The sequence below is a fragment of the Balaenoptera ricei genome, chromosome 5 (genome assembly GCF_028023285.1).
Source record: "Balaenoptera ricei isolate mBalRic1 chromosome 5, mBalRic1.hap2, whole genome shotgun sequence".
NCBI classification, from domain to species: domain Eukaryota; kingdom Metazoa; phylum Chordata; class Mammalia; order Artiodactyla; family Balaenopteridae; genus Balaenoptera; species Balaenoptera ricei.
Window position 1 is genome coordinate 66,681,304 of NC_082643.1, and position 16,382 is coordinate 66,697,685.

At 39.9% G+C, this 16,382-nt stretch overlaps 1 protein-coding gene and 1 non-coding gene across 3 annotated transcripts in view; one reads left to right on the forward strand and one right to left on the reverse strand.

Annotated features, from left to right (window-relative positions):
• The window catches only part of CRACD (capping protein inhibiting regulator of actin dynamics), a 273,491-nt gene that overhangs the window by 150,221 nt on the left and 106,888 nt on the right, over positions 1-16,382 (reverse strand). The gene's annotated exons all lie outside the window — the stretch shown is intronic.
• On the forward strand, positions 8,059-8,132 carry TRNAG-CCC (transfer RNA glycine (anticodon CCC)). The gene has a single exon. It is a non-coding gene; the product is annotated as a tRNA-Gly (tRNA).

A 16,382-nucleotide genomic window follows, 5' to 3' on the forward strand; every position in this document is an offset into this window, starting at 1 on the left:
AAAATGAACTCATAACCACACCATCAAATGTATCACACAGTGTTAAACCAAAACAAAACAAAGCAAAAAATAATGATATGTATTCAGTTACTGTGCTCTCATAAAGCAAAGGGAATTTTTTTGAAATGTTAATCAATAAAATAAAATTTAAAAATTTTATCTTTATCTCACCCTTTAAAAATTTCAATTTCATGAATGTTTTATGATATTCAACATATTCAACACTTATAAACAAACATTTTTTTGTCTGAAGGAAGTGTATCTTCATTTATAGCTGGGAAACCGCTGTGCTAGAGAGTTGGGAAACAGGAAAGAGGCACATCTTGCCCTAGCTGAGAGAAACAGAAAAATCATCAAATAATTACCGCTGTGTTGTTAAGTATCATGATAAAAGGTCCTTTATGACTTGGCCTCTGCCCTCCTCTATAGCTTTGTCCCTCACTACTCCCTAAATGACTCCAACTCTACAAAGTTTATGCTCCAGCAACACCTAATTTCTGGTAATTTCTCATGCACAACTCTTGACTCTAGACCGCTGTGCATGGATCTAGGGTTGCCAGGAAAATACAGGATGCCCCATTAAATTTGAACTTCAGATAAACAATAAATAATTTTTGGTGTAGGTATATCTGATGCAATACTGGCATCTCCTGCATTTTATCTGGCAGTTCTATGCCATGGAAACCCACAATTATGGCCCCTAACTCAGGCTGAATTGGAAACGCTTCCTCAAAAAGGTAATACTTGAGATGATACTTGTCTTCCGTTTCCTTTTCTTAGGGTGTACAAACCCTTAAAAGGATAAAACATTGACGGCCATTTAATATTAATAATCTTGGAGGACATCTTTGGCTACTTTATAAAATTTCAGAATAAAAGTGGAGTGAGGAATCTTAACATAATACAGTATCATATTGTATTTGTCAGGATACATTTATTGCATGTAACAGAAACTGACTTAGGCGAGCCTGAGCGAAAAATTATAGTTATTATAATCTATTATAATTATACTTACATATTTACACAGAACGTTTGGGATAAGTGTACAGTTTGGCTGCAGAAAAAAAGTTTAAAACTTGGACCTACAGACCATTTCTTGTATCTGCTTCTCTCCTTGTATCTACTATTTGTTTTTCTCTCTACAGGTCATTTTTGGTACTCTCTAAGGCAGGCAGAAGATGGGTCATGCCACATTTTTTAGATCCCTTCTTTTTAACAGTACAGCCCAGATTAAGGTTAAAATCTCTTAATTCCAATTCAAATTGGACTCTGATTGGGCCCAACTGGGGTCAGTATGATTTACTATAACCTGAGAGTCAGAGTTAAACATTGTGTAAAAATGGGTGCCAGGGAGTCATCCCTGGAGAATGGAGGCCAGGGAGTTGTAATTCCCAAAGAAAAAGGAGTTGAAGGCATGGACATTTGGGCGAAACTACAAAACGGCACCTAGCACATACATCCAAGTGTGGGCTACACACAACATCACGTCCACCACCATCACCCTCCCCATCATCACCTACTGCCATCTACAACTACCACCTCTACCACCTCTACCACCGCCTTCACATGGTGCCCATCCTTCTGTCAATCTCCACTCTTTTTATCAAGCAGGTAATCCTTTCCTGGCTTTAAGGAAGAGGTAAGGCAACTAAAGACTGGGGTCTTTGTTACTGTACATGCCTCCCAGCAAGAGTTTGGCTCCGCCGAACCAGCTTCATGGAAGCCCCTGTACTGTGTAGGCAGCAATTTAGAACTCATCTTTCGTCCCACGTTGAACACTTAGGTTTGAACCCCCTCCCCATCTCTATTCATTTCCTTTCTCACATCCTCAGGAGGAACTTTGCAGAACCCTTGTAATGTTAACAGTTTTGTTTGTAATTCAAGAATGACTACATCTGGGTGTTTCCAGACACAAGAACAAAGTCAGGAATAATAATGAGGCCATATATATTCAGTACCATACCCTAGGGCCTGACTGTGATCCTTCAGTGGACCCAGAGTATGTACCTCCAGGTAAACTCCTTTGAATAAACTGAAATGTGGACATTTTCCATTTGCCATGGCCATGTGTAGGATGTTTCACAGCCCCTGCTGGCTGTGTGGTCCGCCTCCCAAAAACAAGTGCTAAGAATCAGTTCCCTGTATTTCAAGCTCTTGGTCCAGCAGTCAGGAAGACTGTGTGTCAGGACCACATCTCCAGGATTCCTTTACTTCTGCAAGTCATGATGCCTGTGACCTGCCACTTGAGAACAGATTGTAACAGAGAAACTGCAGCTGAATTTCTTGGAAGGTTTCTGCCTAGACTGGTAACCGTGATGCTGGGTCTGGCCAGGTAGAATTAGGTTTCTGTCTGGGTGGCTTCAGCTTTGCAGGCAGACACAACTTCGAGCAGTGTATTTTCAGCCCATTCTCAATAGCAATTGGCAAGAAAAGCGGTGACACCAGTTTTGGTGACTCTTAGCAGACAGCAGGACCTGGGTAGTGATACTATCCTCCTTTTCCTCCTGTAAGGCCCCCAACCTGACAGCAGGGTGCAGTAGAAATGATCTGGACTTCAGGCCAGGAGAGCCATATTCCAGTCTTGGCTGGATGTGAAATTACATTGTGCAGTTCAAAAAAATTGATATAAATGACCTCTTTCCCTCTCTCCTCCATCTCCATGCACTAGCAGGAGGAAAACAGAAATTCTGCTCCTTCATCTCTCGCTTTCCCAGCCTCTTACCCAAAGGAACTTCTAGGAATGCGCAGGTACAAAAGATACCCCTAAAGCTGTGTGGTTGGAGATATAAAAGGGAACAATCTAAAGCCATTAGCACATGGAAACATCTTCACAGAAGTCCTATCCACAAGAGTCAGGCTCAAGGATTGAAATCCACCCTTTCCCCTTCCCAGAGCTTATAATTTTCTACTATTCCTCTACACAGAAAACAGTCAGCTAAACTACAAGTTTGGGTGACCTGTAAGGTCGCTGCTACTATTAATGGTCATGAATTAATAGTTTCCCTTTCACTGTTAAACTTCAGAGGCAAGTGGTCTATATCTTTTATTTGTCTCAGCATTGTTCTCTCCTTACCCCCCTCCCCCAAATCACTCCTGATCTCACTGTTCTACTCAGATTGTACTTCTGAAAGTCACCAATGACCTCTGAGTCCCAAACAAGTCTGTGCTCAATTCACATTTGTCTCGACACTCACCACCCTCCCATCGACAGCCCTTAATACGTGATGCTGTCAACTGGACACCACTGCTTGAATTTGTCTGTTTCTTTAGGTTCCTTGAAAACTGTCTTCCTGATTGCTTTTAACCTTCCACATACTCTTTTTCCCTTCTACTGATAAATCTTCAAAGCAAAGCAAATATTACACAGTTTTTCTAAGACTAACACCTGTCATTTTACTTTTTCATTTCCGTCATTCTCCATGCCTGGATAGTTTTTTTTTTTTTTTAATCTTATTTGTTTCTTTCCTTGATGCCTCTTTAATCTGTTTTCTCTGTTATTCCAGGCTCTCATCTAGTCACGCCTGACTTGCTCAATATCCCATTATTCAGTTAGTCTGCCTCTGCTATGCCCTAAACATTACTGTCATATTAATTCAGGAAATTCTGCTTGCATTAAGTTACTCCCTTTCTACAAAACATGCAATGACTCCCCGTTATTTATTTCAGAATAAATTTCTAGCTGAGTCTGGCATTCAAGACCCCCTCACCTAAAAACCTGGCCCCGCTTAACCTACCCAACCTATTTTTATTACCTAACATCTACCATCCCCCAGCACAAATTATCTCTTGGACAAATCAGTGTCCTTGCATCTCACAAATATCTAGGATGAGTCTCAACTCTAAGCCTCCCTTACTTTCAATGAGCAGCAGAGAAAAACATTTGCTTTTCTCTGAACCTTCCATTTAACATTCCCACTACCACTGTGATTCATGGTCACCATTTCCAACAGAGCCACAGCACACGCATACCCCCCAGCAAAGAGCTTGCAATCTTCAGGGCTAACTGGATTCTACCAGGAAGTATTACTCCACTCAAACCAGAACGCATGTGATAGGCAGGGAGTGGCAAGCCAAGTGACGAAGCGTCCTCTGTGTTCGTAAAGCAAGTACAAACAGAACCTGAGCATCACAGACTGAACGCATTCAATTCTTTGAAGTAAAGTAGCTCACCAGATAAATACCTCTGCTGGTTGTTTGAATTACAGATGAGTAAACTAATCTGTTTCTTTATTTGTAACTTCTCAGAGGCAACTGTTCAAAAGCACATCTTAAGGAATAAACTGAAATCTCTCTGCTATTTGGGTGGAGAATAAATGGCTATTTATTTCCTATATTCTTAAAGGAAATTCTAGGGTTCAGGCATGAGAGGATAGATTTAGCATGGGATCACGAACTTGTTCACCTGTTCACCAGGTATGGAAGGAAGAGGTTTGAGAGAGATGGCCAACAATCCTTTTGAGAGTACAGTACGTACTACTACTTAAGCTAATGCTAAGCAGCCATGGTTCTTGATCAGATGATAAAAATGATTTATACTTTAGACATAATTCTAAGACAACAATTCTCAAGTGTATAACCCTCTTGGTGGCTCTCCAGAATTTCCAATTCTCCTATTTTCATTTTCCCATCTCTTTTCACCTCGTTTTATCTTGTAAAGTACTTTTTGACTCAACTCAGCTTTGGTCTCCTTTGATGGGATTTGAGAATACAGTAGAGAATCTTCCCTGATTTAGCTACAAAGAAACTTTCTCCCCATTTGTTTGCTCTCTAGCAGTGGGAATAGACTTCCAGTGATCCACCCACACTCCAGCCCCTGATGAATCTTACTCGTTTCAGTAATGCCTCTTTTTGTGGCATTAACATAGGTAGTCTTTAACCCCCCCAAAATATGATTATATATATTGGTTTGTAAAGTCAGTCTCTGTTTTATATGTTGGTTTTATATGTTGGCTTGTAAAGCCAGTTGTGAAAATGCTGATGGTCTTTTCCCTATAGAAACCATGTGATAAATGGTTGTTAGGCTCCCAGGCTGGTTTTGTGACTAATTATCCACACCATTGCAGTAGTATGAGAGGGATCCAAAGTCTTTCTGTTTCTGTGTTCCTGAATCCCGTTGATCTCAAGGATGGTGGGTAAGGATGGTTTCAGCTTCTTCTATGTCTTTCCAGGGATTCTCTGTATCTATACTATACATGTGTATGTCCTCAACTCTTTTTCCCTTTCTTTTTTCTTAACACAAAAATTAGATATAATACATGCTGTCCTACATATTTCTATTTTCCCTTAACAACTGAGGCGATTGCATCAGTACAATGTAGATTGGCGTGGTTTTTTTAAATAGCTCTATGGAAACAACATGGCTTACTTAAAAAAATTAAAATATAAAGGTGTTACTAATTTAATAAATTGTATAAAGTAAATTTTAAATTCCATTTTTCACTGTAAAAGCCACCACAAAAGAAAAATCAAGGCATTAAAAAATTATCCACAATCCCACTAAACTATGTTGGTTTAGTTCTTTTAAGATAGTGTTTTTCAAGTCTGGTGGGGCTTCCCTGGTGGTGCAGTAGTTAAGAATCTGCCTGCCAGTGCAGGGGACACAGGTTTGAGCCCTGGTCTGGGAAGATCCCACATGCCACGGAGCAACTACGCCCATGTGCCACAACTACTGAAGCCCGCGCGCCTAGAGCCCATGCTCCGCAACAAGAGAGGCCACCACAGTGAGAAGCCCGCGCACTGCAACGAAGAGTAGCCCCTGCTCGCTGCAACTAGACAAAGCCTGCGTGCAGCAACGAAGACCCAACGCAGCCAAAAATAAATAAATTTATTAAAAAAAAAAAAGTCTGGTGGATGGACTGTTCACACCAGAATCACGTCAGGTGCCTGTCAAATAGGCAGATTCCAGGGTACTCCCATACACTTATTAAATCAGAACTTCTGAGTATGGGGCCTTATTAGCACTGCAAGATTTACAGTTCAAGTTTGAAAATAGGTACTTGAAGGCCTTTGCTCTGCCTTAAAAAAAAGTTTTAATTATAGGTGACATGCAATTCTGTGTTCCCACTTTTTTCAACATTTAAAGCTAATGTTTTATAATAAGCATTTTTCCATATTACTAAATTGTCTTCACTATCATCATTTTATTTGCTTGCTTACTACTCCATTTCTTAATTTACTTATCTGTTCACCTGTTGTTGGACTTCTAGGATCATTCAAATTTTACCTTCACATTTCTTGCTCTTTCATATTGTCCTTTGAAACAAGTAAGTAGTTGAAAGCCAAGACTGATACTTATAAACACATTATTCACGTACAGCTTATCGAATACAATTTCGCATTTGAGACAAGTTTATTGAAGCCCGCCATGTCCACAGTATTGTGCATTTACACTGGGGCCAACCAAGGTGAGGAATTCAAGGCTCTACCTATCAAGGAGTTTAAAATCTAGTAGATAGTTTACAATCTGGAAATAATCGGCCAAAGTTCTATTTAATGTCAGTCCTGAGAGGAAAGAGAAACAACTTAGGCAGTTGGAATGTCCTGACCCAGATGGCAGTTTTAATGCCTCCAAGGGAGCTACTCCTATGATCCCTAGTTTGCAGAGGAAGAGACTCCAGCTTAGAGTAATCAAGCAGTTTGCACAGCATCACACAGTAAGTAGAAGAACTGAGATTTGAACCTGGACAGTATGACTGTAAGGCAGGGATTGGCAAACTTTTTCTATAAAGGACCAAACAGTACATGTTTTAGGTTCTGGGGCCAGACGGTCCCCGATGCAAGTACTCAACTCTGCTGTTGCAGAGAAAAAGCATCTACAGAGGATACTTTAATGAATGGGCATATCTAGGTTCCAATAACTTTACTTGCCAAAAACAGGCTCCTGTTCTAAGACGTATAGTCTTTATTCCCAGGCTACTCTGCTTCCTCACTCAGCCAATCTGATATATTGAGCATCTTCTCCATGCAAGGTAAACGCACAAATGAAGCCACAAATGAGGCCGCAAAATGAATAAAATGAGTCTCTGCCCTCCAAAACTCCAAGGTGAGAAAAAGATCATGGAACTTTGAGTAAGACATTTAACCTCTGTCAATGACTCCATTTTAAAACTATAAATATTGATAATATTTCCCTCATACAACACAGATGTCGTGAAGATTAATGAGACAGTTCACGTATTCTGATTTACTTAGCTGAATGACTTTTTCTTATGTTAAATTGATCCTTGCTCTTTCGCAGTCCCAAAGGAGATGAGTAAATAAACCAATCTATCCTTTGCTCATGTAGGAAGGAGTCCCCTTAAATTAGTAAACTAGAAATTTTTATGTAGTATTGCAACACTTTATTTTTATGAAGCACTTTTAAAATTTATATGTAATTTTCTACTGGGACCAAATAGGTTTTTTGTTTTTGTTTTTTAATAAATTTATTTATTTATTTTTGGCTGCCCTGGGTCTTCATTGCTGCGCGCGGGCTTTCTCTAGTTGTGGCGAGTGGGGGCTACTCTTCGTTGCAGTGCACAGGCTTCTCATTGTGGTGGCTTCTCTTGTTGCGGAACACGGGCTCTAGGCGTGCGGGCTTCAGTAGTTGTGGCTCACGGGCTCTAGACGCAGGCTCAGTAGTTGTGGCCCACAGGCTTAGTTGCTCCACGGCATGTGGGATCTTCCCGGACCAGGGCTCGAACCCATGTCCCCTGCGTTGGCAGGTGGATTCTTAACCACTGTGTCACCAGAGAAGTCCCGACCAAATAGTTTTTAAACTTTTATTTCTTAACACAATCGAAAGGAACACAAAGGAAAAATGGAAAGAAACACAAAGGAAAAAAAATCTGTGTAATTCAGAAACACTGTGATATGTGCTCACAAGTTACACATCCACGATATCCTCCCGTTATTCAGATTTTCTGAGTTATAAAAGTTCTTTGCTTGTACCTCACGGTCATCCTGACACTCATGGAGTCTCTGTAAAGACAGTCAGGAAGAGTCAGTCATTTACTCTTACAGGGTAATTTTTAAATTGCTCAGAAAAGTATACACCCAGAAATAAAAAGGGAGGTGACTTCCCTGGTGGTCGAGTGGCTAAGACTCTGCACTCCCAATGCAGAGGGCCCAGGGTTCGATCCCTGGTCAGGGAACTAGATCCACATGCGTGCCACAACTAAGAGTTCGCATGCCGCAACTAAAGATCCCGCGTGCCACATCTAAGACCCGGCACAGTCCAATAAATAAATAAATAATTTTTAAAAAAAGATTAAAAGAAAAAGAAATAAAAAGGGAGGAAATACTGATACATGCAACAATGTGGATGAATCTCAAAAGCACTATGCTGAGTGAAAGAAGCCAGACACAAAAGACTGAGTACTGTATGATACCACTTACATGACACTTGGGAAAGGGCAAAACTATGCAGGCATATTTCAGGTCAGTGGTTGCCGAGGTTGGGGACAAGAGGAGGGGACTAATGGTAAAGGGACATGAGGGGACTATCTGGAGTGACAGGAATGTTCTGTACTGATTGTGATACAGCCACATTGTTCAAAGTGCACCCGGAAAAGGCTGAAGTTCGCTGTTTATAAACTAGACCTCAATAAACCTGTCCAAAACTGCTATAGAGAGTTCCTCGGGCAAAGATAAATGGAGAACAGGCCCCAAAGGTTGCAGTCAATTGCTGTTCAGGTTAAATTCTGAACGGGAGCTAGCACTGGGATCTGGGCCAGAGGCACTACATTTGCTTCCTCTCAAAGACAGCCCAGCACGCACCTGGGGCAGGGCCAATCTCCGAAAGCGACTGGGAGGAAAGAGAAACAGCGTGGGCAGTTGGAAGGTCCTGACCCAGATGGCAGTTTCTGGCCATTCTTCACAGACTCCTGAGAAGCTCCTGTTTCCCTGTGTTAAGGAGGCTGGGGTAAACTGTACCACTTTCTCCTATGTACAGACTGACCCACATCTCTACCTCAAACTGCCCGGGAAAAAGAAAAGTGCCAATTGCAGACACTTGGGCGGTCCTATTACTGCTCTTAATAATGTTTCTGGGACTAGTCATTTAAGGAACACCCAGTGGGGATTCTGCTGAGCGCCTGACATAGCAGCAAACCAGACTGAAGGCGCTGCTCTCCCGGAGCCTGAATTCTAAAGGATGGCGAAGAGCTCACATTTATTGAGTGCTTGCTATGTGCCAGGTGCTACGGGGACTGACATTGAATTGATACAACTATGGAGTGCAGAGGCTATTATTACCACGCCTATTTAAAGTTTAGGAGCCTGAAGCCCTGCAAGCAAAGTAACTTGTCCAAAGATGTGCAGCTAGAAGGTAGCAGAATCTGGCTTGAAACCCAGGCAGACTCACTCCCTCAGTCCATGCCCTTAGCTACACTGTCTCTCTGAGTGGTGGACAGGTCAGCAAAAAGACTGTCCTTATAGGGTCCCAGAATGTCAGTACTAGATGCCTTGGGAAATATCTGCAAACACTGAATAAAGCTATCCCATTTACAAAGAAAGAGTGTTACCTCATGAGATAAAAGATCAAATATCACTAATAGACAATTTACCAAAAAATAAATAAATAAATACTAATTAACATACCTACAGAAAAATGATCACCTTACAATCAAAGGAATAAAGCAATAAAATGAGATGTATATTTTGCTTATTAAATTCGCAAGCAAAGAGTTCAAATGCAGACAGCTAAGATGAATGCACTGCTAATGGAAATGGAAATTAATACAGTTTGGAAGGCAGTTTGCATTCTGAACCATAAACATATTAATTCCTCTTAACCAGGTTTTCCATTTTTATGACTTTATCTTTAGGAAATAATCCAAAGTATGGGAAAAGTTATGTGCAGCAAAGATATCTGTTGCAGTGAGTGGTGTTTATAAATTTATGACAACATTTATTATTTATACAATATATTCTTTATATAATTTATTCAATTTAGCAATCCAATCATAAAAATAAAAAGTAAAATAAAACCTACACATCTCTGATCCAGCACTGTGCTTTTCAACAAAGTAGGTCTCTATAGTTTCACCTGCCCTGGTTAGGCTGTGGTTAATATCAGCTAAAAGAATGCTTAAGCAGAAGTGTGTCAAAACACAAAGTATCAACAGTTTAAAAAGGAATATATTTCATTTGCCAGAAATGCAAATAGGCTGGTGGGCATAGTGATACAATCATTCTCGGGCCCCAAATCACATCAAACTGTGTGGCTCTTTTTTCTCATCCCCAACTGCCAGAAGAAAATAGAAAGGGTTTTTTCTTTCCACAGTCTCTCCTAATTTTACACATTGCTTAAACATGTAAAGGTATGCAAAAGCAAAATACTATTTTAGTCCTTCCTGATAGAATCACTTTCATTAAGTGATCTTCCTATAAAAACAAACATCTCATGCTGTGTTACCCCTAGAAATCCAAAGACTGAGAGCTAGTTATTACAAATACCAGGAACAATGAACATTTCTCAGCTAATTATTTTCTTTATAGACATTAATGGGTTTTTTTAAACTATAGATTTTATTTAGGATGAGGAATATCTCTGTAGTTATCTTACTATATCCAGAACCCCCAGGTAAAGCCTTTGCCTGGAGCCCTTTATCTTCCTCTACGTCTTCCTCCTGCACTAGTGAACAGCATCAGATGTAATGAGTAATGAGTAAATCTTCACAAGGTATTATGGTCTAGTTGGTGAACTGCAGGAAGTTCAAATGGCAGAATCTCAGAGGGCAAAGGGCACTGACAGTGAAGCTCTACAGGTAGGTAGAGGTGAACAGACTAAAAACATTATGTAACAGGTGCGCATATGCACATCAAATCATTTCATTTTCTAAAAAATTTATTTATTTTATTTATTTATTTTTGGCTGCACTGGGTCTTTGTTGCTGCGTGCGGGCTTTCTCTAGTTGCAGCGAGCGGAGGCTACTCTTCCTTGCGGTGTGCAGTCTTCTCATTGCGGTGGCTTCTCCTATTGCGGAGCACAGGCTCTAGGCGCATGGGCTTCAATAGTTGTGGCACGTGGGCTCAGTAGTTGTGGCTCACGGGCTCTAGAGCACAGGCTTAGTAGTTGTGGCGCACGGGCTTAGCTGCTCCGCAGCATGTGGGATGTTCTCAGACCAGGGCTCGAACCCGTGTCCCCTGTGTTGGCAGGCGGTTTCTTAACCACTGTGCCACCAGGGAAGCACAAATCATCTCATTTTTATAGTGCCTGGGAAAGGTAAGTATAACTGTCCTCATTTTACTGGTGAGGAAAGCAAGGCTCCCAAGGTTTAAGCAGATTGCCCAAAGTCACATAGCTGACAAAGGGCAAAAGCAAAATTCAAACCTGGATTCAGTGCACAGTCTCTATTTGGGGTCCTTAATGATCTGTCATGCAGTACCTGTCTTCTGTAGAAGAGGGACACATCTTCTGTAGAGTCTGCTCATATTAATATGAACTTTATAAGTAGCTTGGTTTAAAAATCAGGTAGCAAAATAGTATAAAACTTTTCCCTATTCAAAATATGGGATGGTTAAAAATATCAAAACACAGGAGTGACTTAGCTATGAGTTTTCTTGTATGGCTGCTTTTGCTAGATTTTCTATAATAAGCATTAATTTTTATACAAAGGTAAATTCGAATAAAAGTTATTTTTAATAGTTCAATATTTTTAAAGTCCAAGATAAGAGCACAGGTGCTAAGTAGCACGACATCTGGGAGGCTGGGGTTAGTTAACATTGGTGACACAGCATTTGGATAGCGTGACTACATTTAGAAAGATTTTGTATACCTTTACTGAAGAGACCCTCTCCCAAGAAATAGGAGAAAATGTACTAGAGATATGGCAGTGAGTGCTAGAATTTTTTTCCTCCACCGTGAATATTAATGACAATTTTCCTTCCTTTTTCATAATTTCATAACAGGACTTTAAGAGTGAGTCTTCCCCTAGAGGGGTGAGCTATCATGACACTAGAAAGTAATAACTGTTATCACATAACATACAACATGCAACTACTTCTGCACAGAGGAGGTGGGCAGTGGTCCACAGAGAAAACGACTTTGGGCTGAATATGAAGAGCGAGTCAGATTTTTGCCCGCTGGGAAAGCAAGAAAGGAGAAAAGAGCCTTTAAAGGTTCAGAGGAGCAAGAATGCAAGCTTGTATTTCTCTGGAGTTCAAATGACATTACTGAAAAAGAAGCTGTGCTCTAAAATCTGTCCTGAAATGGTTCTCTATCTTTCATCAATATGCAAATTTAGAATTCAGCCAGAATCCTTAAAGAGCTCATTGATGGCGGTGCCAGCTCAGTGACATCACCCTGATGGATGCAGCACTTTGCTGTCACCTCGTGACATACATTCTTCTCTCCTGTTGACATATCATCACAAAGGTGACAGCCAGCCATAAAGATAAGGCATTATTTCCCCTTAAAACAAATATCAAGTAGACAAGCTGTAGGTCTTTATGCAGAGATTTATCCTGTTCTACAAACCACTAACAAAATAGTTGCCAACTGAGCTGAAATGGTTACAACTCCCCAAAATGTCCTTTTTTGAGAATAACAGGCAGAGCAAAAACAAGGTCTACCTTTATCCAAGAAGGCAAGAACTTACTGGATGATCTCTGCTCTTTCCTTTGAGGAAGTTAGAAAAAACATTAATTTATTTATAGGATGGGCCAAGAGACTTTCAGGAAAAAGCACTACTTTAGCAAACTGAAAGAACACAAAAGTAGGCCACTCATCTTCAGAAAGCTACACCTGCCTGCGCCATCCACTTTAAAGAACTTATTTATACCATAGGAACCAAAGAGACAATGCAGAGAAACAGCATATGTTAGTTCTACTTGGTCTGTGGAAAAGAGATTCTTCCTACTAAGTGTCAGCAACCCAATTTAGAGGCCTTTGTATAAGTAGTTGTTTTGGGACTGTAAGAATGCATGCATGTGTATTTATTTATAATATACCTCATTCTATAGGGATTTGGCGTGGCTTTCAGCAAGTACATGTGTAACCAAATGACAGTAATATATTAATAGACATTTTAAAGTCCAGACAGGGAAAACATAAGTGAGGGCAGAAATTCAAGACAACTGAAATGAAAGACACAAATATATGTGCTATAATTATACTCCAAGTTTGATTCTGGGGCTCCAGGCAGTCAAAATGAAAGAAGGGGCACAATTAGCCACATCATTCTCATAAGCAGAAAGGAGGAGGCATGAAACACTTCAAGAAAGCAAAGTGTTCCTAGCCCGAGATTTTAAAAAGAAATTCTCAAATGGAATGTTCTTTTGGGTGCGGGGGAGAAGGGACTGAATTGAGATACTAGACGCTGCCCTCAAAACTTCTGTAATAAAGGCAGTAACTGATTTTGTTTTTATTTCCTTGTATCATCCTTTGATTTTTTTTTGTAAAAAAACACAGGACAAAACATTAAAACTCAACTCTATGCAGGGGATTCTTTGTGACTAAGGTGATTTTGCTCAGCAGTGTTATCTGGTAGCAGATTGAATGACAGGACCCAGGAGTTCAGAAAAAGAATGGGTGGATGACATTTCTTCCCATCGATCTTTCAGAGAATAGACACTCATCCATCCATCATTTGTCCATTCATTTCTTGAGCTTCTCCTAAATGCTGGGAATCAAGCTAGGTGCATGGATTCAGAGGCAAAGTAAGACACAGTCCCAATTCTTGAAGAACTCATGGTCTGGTAAACTCTGATTTTCAAAGATATTTTTTGTCAGGGACCTTGTCTCCACAAGTTTTGCCTATAACTCTTCATGGCAACTTGGAAAGAATGAGACATAGAACGGTATTTACCATGCTTCACGAAAAGCATTCAAAAAAACCCCACATAATTTCAAGGTAATGCAAATAGACATCTAGTCAGTGTCATGAAAGAATGAAAAATAATTGTCTAAGAGTACTTGTAGCCTTAATTTAACGTTAAAAGATACAGTCTTGATGGTTTGTTTTTAAAACATAAACTCATTTTCCTACAGAAATCTCAAAGAATTAATTTTTTTAAATAGAAAGGATGTTTTAATTCAATGATAGTGAATGACTAATCATTATATGCCAATAAATATATCTAATAATCAGCTAAAATTTAATCTCTGAATATTCAAAGATTAAAATAAAAGCAAAGATGAAAAAAAAGCACTTGCTACATGATTTCACCTTGTCCTTTAATTTTTTTTCCTCCACAAGGCTTATCATATTCACTCATTCATGTAACAAATATTTATTGAGTACTTATTATTTCTAGGCACTGTTCTTGGCACTGGGTTATAGCCATGAAATCACTGCCCTTATGGACAGCATACATTCTAGCAGGTAATGATATATGTCAGGCAGAGATCTAAACTTATTAGATATATTAATTAATTTAATCCCCACAATTAAGCCAAGAGATAAAGGTATTATTACTGTTTCCATTTTAAAGATTAGAAAATTAAGGCAGGGTAAGGTTAAATACCAAACTGACACAGTGAATTCATGGTAGAGCAGGGATTTAAACTCAAGCAGTCTGGCCCCAGAGTCCGTGTCCCTAAACAGTGCAGTGACTGTCCCTAACAGCAGGGGCTCAGGAAATATCTGTTGAGTGAATCAACAGAAGAGAGGAGGACAGAAAGGTCAGAGGAGAAGTCAGGAAGAATGTTATAAAGATTCATCAAATCCTTACATTTTTGCAGAAAGCCTTAATGGTCACAAAGTACTTCCAAATGAAACGTTACTGAAGCTTCATGACCATTCTATGAGGTATATATTTTGATCCTTTTTACTCAGGGGAGACAGAGCCTGTCCCCAGGTCACATGCTTGGTAAGTGGTGACGTCTCCTGGGCTCTTTCTAATGCACCTCAGAGGCAGGAGTGGCAAACTCAGCTTGAGATGCCAAGGAAGGTTTCCCAAGGGAAGAGACATTGAGCTGTGCCTTTAAGAGAACCAGCGGGATTTTAATGTCACACTTCTAGCAGATTAAGAAAATCAAGAAAACCAAAGTGCTAGGCAAATAGTATGAACTCAATAAATACATGAACCAAGTATACTTATTTCCATAGGTTCACAAATCAGAATGCTGATATGAAAGACACATTGGAATGGAGAGAATTCTCAGGTCCTTAGAGATCAATGGATTGGTCCATCTAGTTATCACAGTTAATATCCCTTTAAATTTTTAGTTCCTTGGAAATATACTATACCCAGGAGAATAACCACTAATACAACTTAACATTAATCATTATGCAGCACTGTCCTCAAAAAGCACACACAAAATGTTTCAATCAACAACTTGTGCTCATTCTCAAATTTCCTAGAGTGAGGATGCCTTCAAACCTAGATGCCTGGGTTTGAAGTCTGGCTCTGGTAGTTACCAGTTGTGGGGACTTGGGCCTCAGTTTCCACATCTGTAAAATGGGAGTAATTAATAATACCTATCTGATAGGATAATTGTGGGGATTCAATGAGTTAATAAATGTAAAGCACGTGAAAAAGTACCTGGCAAATAGCATTTGCTAAATGTTTGCCAATGTGGTACACTGTACTACTATTTCCAAATACTCAGTTCCCTTCCTGGTTCCTCAGGTATCCACAGGATGTGCCCTGGTATCTCCACTGGTTCCATGTGGTTCGCAGGATGCTGCAGGAGGATTACTTATCCCCAAACCACTGACAATGGGCTTGGCCATGTGACTCGCCTTGGCCACTAGCCTGTGAGTAGACATGACATAGATAATGTCTGATGAGAAGTTTTAATGGGCAATACATGTTTCCACTGGCTCTCTCTCTTTGCCATGAGCACACCATGTCCCAGAGAGAGGCTGCTCCTTTGGCCTGGATCATGGAATGAAAAGACACAGGGAGCAGGAGCAGATTCAACGCCAATCTGCCAAAGACACATAATGTGGGCAAGAAATAATCTTCTGTCCTTGCAAGCCACTGAAATTTTGGGGCTATTTGCTACCATAGAACAGTTGACTAAAACAGCTATTGTTATCAGTATTATTGGATTAAATTTCTATTTTAACCAAAAAAATTACCTTTGAAAAACTTTAAAAAATCAATAGGTAAAAATCTCAAATCTTCACAACAGATTTCAATGGGTCTAATTGTTACGAAAATCTCTTAGAAAAGTGAGTAACTGAGTTCCTATTCTTTATTGCTGATCGTTTTCCCTTTACCTAGTAACCATGTCCCCTGACAAAACCTTATAGATAGTGACGAGCATCTCTGCCGAACTCAGTTTTCCACTCTGCATATAAGTACAGTACACCCTTCTTGGAAGCCATGATTTACACAAAGAAAGTTGGGAGACTGGTTTTCAAAAGCCTCTCTTATAAGCTCTATAGCCTTGTAAAAGAAGATGTTTTTCATTTTAAAGGTAAGAGAACTCACTGATGCAGATTTCATTA